Source organism: Emydura macquarii, unplaced genomic scaffold (assembly GCF_026122565.2).
Source record: "Emydura macquarii macquarii isolate MOO-44397 ecotype Brisbane River unplaced genomic scaffold, CSIRO-AGI_Emac_v2 contig_2627, whole genome shotgun sequence".
Lineage (NCBI taxonomy): Eukaryota > Metazoa > Chordata > Testudines > Chelidae > Emydura > Emydura macquarii.
Genome location: NW_027132764.1, coordinates 390,709 through 399,275, shown reverse-complemented (window position 1 = coordinate 399,275; position 8,567 = coordinate 390,709).

The window sequence follows — 8,567 nt, the reverse complement described above, 5'->3', positions numbered from 1 at the left end:
GCAGTCAGGATCACTTTCAGATTAAGACCTCTAAGCTAAGCAGTGCGGATATCTTCCCAGTGCAACCTGGGAAATGAAGTAAGATCCAGATGGATGACATTTGCACACATCTCAGCTATAGCATCAGGAGGGGCTCCAAACATCCTGATGATGCCATTGTGAATCTGATTAGGGCCAATAGACTGGGACTCAGCGAACGTACACAAACCTCTCACTGCAGGAGCTGGGATGTTAATCCATTCCTGGCCTGGCAACCTCTCTCCGTGTGGCCTTTGGGATAATGCATCAGCACCCAACTTTACATGTCCTGCCCATACTGTAGTTGGAAAGCATCGGTGGCCAATACTGCTAACCACCTGTGCCCCATCGCATCCAAATGGGCCAACTTCAGGATAAAGTTAAGGGATTGTTATAGGTATGAACTGTGAATTTCGCTCCATAGAGATAATAGTGTAATTTCTTGGTCATAGCCCACTTTAATGCTAAGAACTCTAGTTTGTGTACTGGATAGTTGTTCTCCAATGATACTAGCTCTTACTAGTATAAGTAACTGGTCTCCATCCATCTGGATATTCTTGGTAAAGGACTCCTCCAAGTCCTTCCATATTAGCATCAATGTGTAGTAGATATGGCTTGTTAGCATCAGCGAAAGCTAACACAGGGGCCTGAGTCAGTGCATCTATTAACTTCCAAAAATCATTCTCACAGTCTAGAGTCCATTGGCCTCCAAAGGGGTCTTTGACTCTGTAGTCGTTGACATCTAGAGGCAGAGCCTGACCCATTCTCAGAAATTCACAGAAGCTGAGTGGACAGATAAAGTTCTCTTATCATGGGACCAGCTGATATGGAAATCTGACAGTAACTGCTTCTCAGATCCAAAAAGGAAAACTAACAGCTTCCTGTTATGCAGTCTAAGCATCATTGGCGGTATACTGGTCAGGGATTGTATGTCTATTTAAGGTATGATCATCTATGCACATGCATACATCCTGATTCTTTTTTCTGGCCGCAACAACTGGGGATGCATAAGGACTTCTAGGATTCCTGCAGTGTTCATCTCCTGGATATGTTTCTGAACATCTTTTACATCTGCAGGTGCTAGTCTCTTCAATCTTTCACAGAAAGGCCTATCATCATTCAGCCAAATGTGATGTGCCAAGGGAGTTGAATAACCCATCTCCCACTCACAAGTGGAGAAAACTTGGGCTCTTTGCATTAGTTTCCATTTCATTCTCTCTTTCTGTACCACAGGAATTATGGAATTCCCAAAGTTCAACTTCTCTGGGTCAAATATGGGTACAATCTTCCTGCAGGATGGGGTCACTGCTGCAGACAAGTGTACCTGTGCTGACACAGGTCCCAAGGGATAGTGATTGGGTCCTCAGTTTCATTAGCCACTGGTTGCTTTACTGACACTTTTGTATGAGATGAGGTTTTGGCTAAACTTCTCTTCCCCATCAATCCTCTCAGCAGCTCATCTGTATCTGGGGCTTCAACCAGGATTAACAGGTTGGTGGCCTTCTGGTCCACTTGAGCAATTCCATCCACTAGATGGGTTATCCTAGCAGGTATAGCAACTGGAGGCCTATATCTTAGTTGGACCATTCTCACCAATCCTCCAAGTCCACACTGGTCTCTCTCTTTCTTCAGCTTGCTATGCTTCCAAACACAGTGCATTGATCTTCAGGATTTGCATGTACTTAGGTTCAGCAAACTCTCTGCATAGCTGAGCCAAAGCTCCAAACATGGCTGCATTTGTTCCTACAATACAAGGCACCTGGTTTGGATATCTGGTGGATGGACAGATCAAAGCAAGAGTATCTCTCTCTTTCTCAATTCCAACCATGTCTTTTGGGAATTTTAATTTCACTAGCATATCCCAGGTACAGGTACTGGTCATCTCCTACCCTCCATATGGCCAAGCTGGTTAGAGGTTGCAGGGGCAGATGTTACCAGTAAAAGGGTTCAAAGATGATAATGAGCTGAGAGCCACTAGCTATTCTCTCAATAGTCATTCCAACCTTAGAATTTGGTCCACATAATTCTACAGGCAAGCCTGGCATAGTTGAAGGCAAAGGCTGAGCCTTCACATCTTTGAGTTGGGGGAAGCAAAGGTGATTACGGGACCCAAGGTGCTCCGTTACCTGATCCCTCCAAAGTTTCCTGCCATCTTACTGATGTAGAAGGCCTTAAATTGTTTCTCAACTCTCCACCACAACTACGTGAGCTCCAAAAGGCAGAGGTTCCATCAGGCCCTGTAATTTTTTTGATCCCTGCCTCTCTGGTACAGCTCTCCATCTCGTTTTTACACTGCAGGTTGAGATATTTGAACTCTCATCATTCGTTGGGGAGACACTACAGAATGCTCTGCTACTTTCTCTTGCAATTCAGCTACCTGTTTCATCATATGGTTATGTTCAGGAGGGGTGTTATACTGAGTGGCTTCCAAAGTACACTCTCATTTCTGTCCCTTACGAAGGGTTATCTTCAGAGTTCTGAGATTCCCATTCCCTGACCTCTCTGGTAAGTGTAGCAAAAGCTGGGGGGATTCCCCTTTCTGCCCTCTAATCGCAAGTGAAGCAGGCTCAATCCAGCATGTCTACCACCTTTTATCACTTGCTCCAGTCTGAAGCAATCCAAATTCCTCCCTGCAACTCCCTTCTTATAATGGGCCCCATGCAGGAGTCATTCCATCCATGCCAGATATTGAGATAGCTTCTTGCCAGATTCCTGATGGACAGTCTGAAATTTTGCTTCCAAACAGGCCCTCCAAAGGTGAGGCATTCAGCTGGAGTTGCGTCCGGGTTACTGGCTCTGAGTGCCCTGATAAGATTCAGCAGCAGGTCCTCGCAGACTTTCAGCCAGTCTTTCTTTTTTCCCTTTTGGCACATGCCCATTCCTGTTCCATCTGAACCGCCTGATTAAAGTTAAGAGTCTGTCACTGGTATTTTTAATAAAAGTCAGGGGCAGACCAAGGGCAATAAACAAAAATTCAGGTACATGCAAACTGTCCCTGCTTGTTACTAAAAATATCCTGGGGGAAGGGGGAAAAGAGCTGCCAGGGCTTGCAGCTGCTCCAACCCCACTGCTCCAGTGGGTTGGCCACCGATCAGCTGTTTGGTGGCCCTGGAAATGACCAGCTGATCAGCTGTTGGATGGCGGCCGGGGACTGGCCGGCCAATCAGCTGTGAGAAGTCATAGAGGTCCGGAAAGTCAGAGAATCTGTGACCTTCATGATCAAATCGTATCCTTAAGCATTATCCAAGCAGGCCTCAAATTCTTCATCATGCACAGGGATAGGTTTTACCCCTGAAAAGGTTTTTAGGGCTGGTCTACACTAGAGAATTTTGGCGACAGAAGTCAGCTTTTGTTGACAAAACACATTCAGATGCTCCTCCCTGATGTAATTCCCTTGATATGCCAACATAATAAAACCACATCGCTAAGAGATGTAGGTCCTCATGTCAGCATAGACAGAGTAATGCAGTGTGGATGTAAACACTGCATTTCCTTACATTGGTAGTTATCGGTCATTCTTGTCAATTTCAGGGCTCCAGCAGAGCCCTGAAACTGACAAGAAAACCAGCTGGGAGTTGGCAACTGGACCCAGTTTCCCAGCTGTGAGCCCAGACAGAAGAAGCCCTGGGTGACTTCTCCACCCACTGCTCCAGAGGCCTTGTCAATTTCACAGATGAGCCATGAAATTGACAAGGCTGCCCAACTCTTGGCAGGGATCAGGCAGGATGGGGGTGGCAAGAAGCCAGGAGCATGGGAGCCTATGGGGCTCCTGGCAGGAAGCTGATAGCCTGACTCTCAGCTCCCACACTGCCCCTCTTATATATGCCATCATGTGCCAGCAATGCCCCTCTGCCATGTACATTGGCCAAACTGGACTATCACTATGCACAAGGATAAATGGACACAAATCAGACATAAAAAATAACAACATCCATAAACCAGTGGGAGAACACTTTAATTCCCCAGGGCATCTGTCTCGGACCTGAAAGTTGCTGTACTTCTCCAAAAAAACTCCAAAAACAGACTTCAAAGAGAAACTGCTGAGTTAGAAATGATCTGCAAACTTGATACATTCAAACTGGGTTTAAACAGAGACTTGGAGTGGCTATCTCACTACCAAAGGTAAATTACTTTGCACACCCATTCTCACCTCCTACTCAATGGTCGTCATTAGGTCTTAAGTACCAGACTCCACCTCCCGCATTGTTCTCAATGCATCTGGATATCTATAAGATGCCTCTGTGTTACCTATTTTCTGTATTACTGTATCTGAAGAAGAGAGCTGAAGTCTCTCGAAAGCTTATGCCTGCAAATATTAAATTTGTTAGTCTTTAAAGTGCCACAGAACAGTAGTCGTTTTTGCTGTATACAGACTAACACGGCTATCCCTCTGGAACTGCTCCTCTTAGGTTGATCTATGTTAGGTTGACTTATTTTTTGAGTGTAGTCTCTGATAACTTATCCCCCAGCTCACACCTCTCAGGTCCTTTGCTCTCCAGCTGTGGAGATGAGGCTCAGCTCCCTGCTGAGTGGTGGGGAATCTATATCTCTCTGGGTTGCTGGTTGCTATGTAGCAATGTCTGAGCAATTGTATTTGCCATTGTCTTCTCAGATGCTCCACTGATATGGGGAGTAAAGCCCAGACAGCTGGGTGACACCACATCACTGTCTCTTTGCCTGCCCTGACAGCAAACAGCTCTTTTCCCCCTACTCAGTAACAAAACAGCATATAGAGGAAATTGAGGTACACACAGGTTTCATAAAAATATTATGAAAAATTCCCACTTCGTCACATCTCCCTATGTGATTTAAACTATCCCTGACGCGATAGAATCAACCATGGGGTTTGAAGGGGCTGCAAGGGACATCTAGTCTAGGCCCCTGTCAAGATGCAGGATTGTTGTGTTTAAACCATCCAAGACAGATGGCTATCCAGCCTCTTTTTGAAAATCACCAGTGAAGGAGCTTCCACGACTTCCCGAGGCAGTCTGTTCCATTGTCCTGCTGTTCTTACAGTTAGAAAGCTTTTCCTGAGATTTAATCTAAATCTGCTGTGCTGTAGTTTGCACTGAGTAGAGCGGTACTGTCCCCTCCCTCAGTTAATGCAACCTAAAATTGCATTTGCTTTTTTTGCAACAGTATCGCATTGCTGACTGGTGTTGAGGTTGTGATCCACCATAACTCCCAGGTCCTTCTCAGCAGTGTCCCTGCCAAGCCAGTTGTCCTCCATTCTGTATGTGGGCATTTGGTTTTTCTTCCTTAAGTGTTGCACCTTACATTTGTCTTTGCTGAATTTCATTTTGTCAGCTGAGCCGTTCTAAAATGTACCAAGATCCCTCTGAATTTTAGCTCTATCCTCCAAAGTGTGAGCAACCCCCCAGCTTTGTGTCCTCTGCAGATTTGAACAGTATGGTCTCTATTTCTACATACAGGTCATTAATAAAGATGTTAACCACTCTGGACCCAGAACAGATCCCTGTGGAACTCCAATTGAGACCTCCCTCCAATCTGACATTCCATTGTTACTCTTTGTTTGCAGTTGTTTAACTATTTACATATCCACTTAATGGTAGTTCTGCCAAGCCCACATTCCTCCAGCTCACATATGAGAATGTCACGTGGGACTGTGTCAAAAGGCTTGCTGAAGTCCAGGTATGTTATGTCCATTGCATTCCCCCTACCCACCAAACCAGTTACCTTGTGAAAGAAGGAAATCAAGCTGGTTTGGCATGATGTGTTTTTGGTAAATCCAAGCTGGCGGCTAGTGATCACCCCTTCATCCTCCAGGTATTCGCAAACTGAATGTTTTATACGTTGCTGTAGTAGCTTCCGAGGTATCGAAGTTAGGCTGACTGGTCTATAGTTCCCCTGCTCCTCCTTTTTAAAGATGGGCACCTCATTAGCCCTTCTCTAGTCTTCCAGGACCTCTCCTGGCATCCATGAGTTTACAAACATTATTGCCAGTGTTTCTGAGATTTCTTCAGCTAGCATCCAGCCCTGATGACTTGAATTCATTCAAAATAATTAGAAGATCTCTAACATGTTCTTTACTTATCCTGATCTGCATCCCTTCCGTTACTGTACTTACCCCCATAACTAGCCTGATACCTCATACATATACTCTTTGACACCACCATAATGAATGAACCAGTAATCAATATAGACTTTATTTACAAGGAGAAATATAGAGGAAGCATATAAAGGGAAGGGGAAGATGGATTTGGAGTGGGTACATCAGTAACACCATAAAACCTGCAAGTAACACAACCCCCAAGGTGGATTTCCCTGGATGCACAAGACCAGTTTATTCCGCTCTAGTGGGCTCCATAAGGTGAAGGACTCCACACCCCTTGATGAGGCACTACAGGCCTGAAGGTGCTGGAGTGTGGCAAGGTGATGAGGGTGCCGATAAGAGCGCCAATCCACCAAGGGGGCCAATCTCTCTGCAGCAGCAATAGCCATTACTCATAGTGGGAAAATCCCCCTGGTGTAGGGGACCAACCGAGTGTTCCTAAATCCAGGTGCTCTCTCCCAAAGTAGTTCAGCAAACCCCCTTCAGGTCAAAATAGACAAAACCCCAGGCAGGGGGAGACAGTCAGGGGATGGCCCGCGCTCCACTCAGCCGGGGAGAGGCAGCTGGGGGATCAAAGGTGCTCCTTCAAGCACAGCTGCCCTCCTCTCATCCCCCCTCCAATTGGCTCAGTCATCCTTCCATCCCGCAGTGTTTACCCAAGCTTAACACCTTGACAAGGTGAGCAGACTACAGCCTTCCCTATCTCTCATCTATCCTGCAACAAGCCTGAATCCCCTTTTTGTCAGACCCAATAACCCAGATTACATGGTGTCTGGAAGGCAGGCCTGGGAGACACATACACAGACAGGATTAGACACTGGGAGCGCAGGCCAGGAAGACGCAGACACGAACAAGGTTAGACACCGGGGAGGCAGGCAGGAGAGATGCAGACACAGAGATCATTACAGGCCAGGGTGTGCGGACCGGGGAGATGCAGACAGACGGGGTTAGACGCAGGCTGGGAAGACACAGACACAGAAATCATTATAGGCCAGGGCACGTGGGCCAGGGAGACACAGACGGGGTTAGATGACGGGGCGCAGACCAGGGAGACGCAGACACAGAAGGGTTAGACACAGGCTGGGATGAGACAGACAGAGATCATTACAGGCCATGGCATGTGGGCCGGCGAGATGCAGACACAGACGGGGTCAGATGCTGGGGAGCTGAGGCGAGGATGGCAGGGGGCACAGATACACGTACCATGGTGCCAGAATCTGGGCTGCCGCTCTCCCAGCCTCTCGTGTCCTCATGGCTGCTGCTGTCCACCTCCACCAAGCTGCTGTCTGAGACTGCGCTGGGCTGGCACGCCAGGAGGCTGTGCTGCCCCTTGCCCTGCAGTCCTGGCACTGGGCTGCCGCTGCCTGGCTGCAGGGGGAAGCAGAGGGCACTACTGAGAGAGGGGCTGGAGGGGGATAGAGTGAATCCCACCCTATTCCCACCCCTTTACCTTGTTCCTTGGGCCTTACCCTTCCACCCACTCTGCCCCCTAGTGCCTGAGCCCATCCATGCCCCCCTGCACTTACCAACCCCCTGGCAGCTGGGCACTGGAGCCCACTCTGTGATTTCCCCCATCCATTCCCACACCCACTGCTGGATCCTGCCCGCACCTCAATCACCCAGACCTCCTGATACCTCCCCCACTTGTGATCTCCAATGACACCTGGTTATGTCCATGGGTTCCTACCCCAACCTCTTACCTCAGCCCATCGTCGGCCTGCGTTGCCATCAGCTGCTGCCCGTTCTGGGCTGCCATCCCCTACCTCATAGTAAAGTGGTTCTGGGGAGCAGAGGGGTGGAGATCAGGGCCTGGCGTCAGTATCCCTGGCTACCACACCCTCACCCCATGGCTCTCACCTGCAGGGGCTGCGGGGAGGCACTCTGGAGGGGTCCAGGTCTCTCCTGCCCACGCGCACAACCTCCTGGGAGACAGGGACAGTGGGCTGACTGACTGCCCCATGGCCTCCTGGGAAGGGGATGGACAGTCTGTTAGATCCTGGAGGTGCAGAGCAAGGTGGGGGATTCCCCCGGAGCTCTGGTACCTGCAGGGCCTTGCGCAGGACATAGCGAATGTCGGGCAGGGAGCCGTAGCGTTCCTGTTCCCGGAGGGCCAGCCCAGCCCTCACTGCCTCGTAGCAAGGTGGGGGCACACAGGCATCGGGGGCCAGAGCCCACCCTGCCTCCATCCACTGCCGCACGGCCGCACCCTCTGCCCCATACCAGGGCACGGCACCTGCAACACAGAGTGGCTGGGTTAGCTCCATGGGGGGCTGGCCCCACTGACCCCCACACACCAGCACCCAGGACCCGGAACACAGAGCAACTGGGTGAGATTGATGGTGAGGATCCAGCCCCACTCTCCCTTGCCAGGACCTGACCTGTGAAGATCTCCTGGGTCACGGCACAGAAGCTGTACAGGTCGGAGATCGTGGAGGCTGGCCGGTCACGGATCACCTCTGGGGGCAGCCAGTTGTAG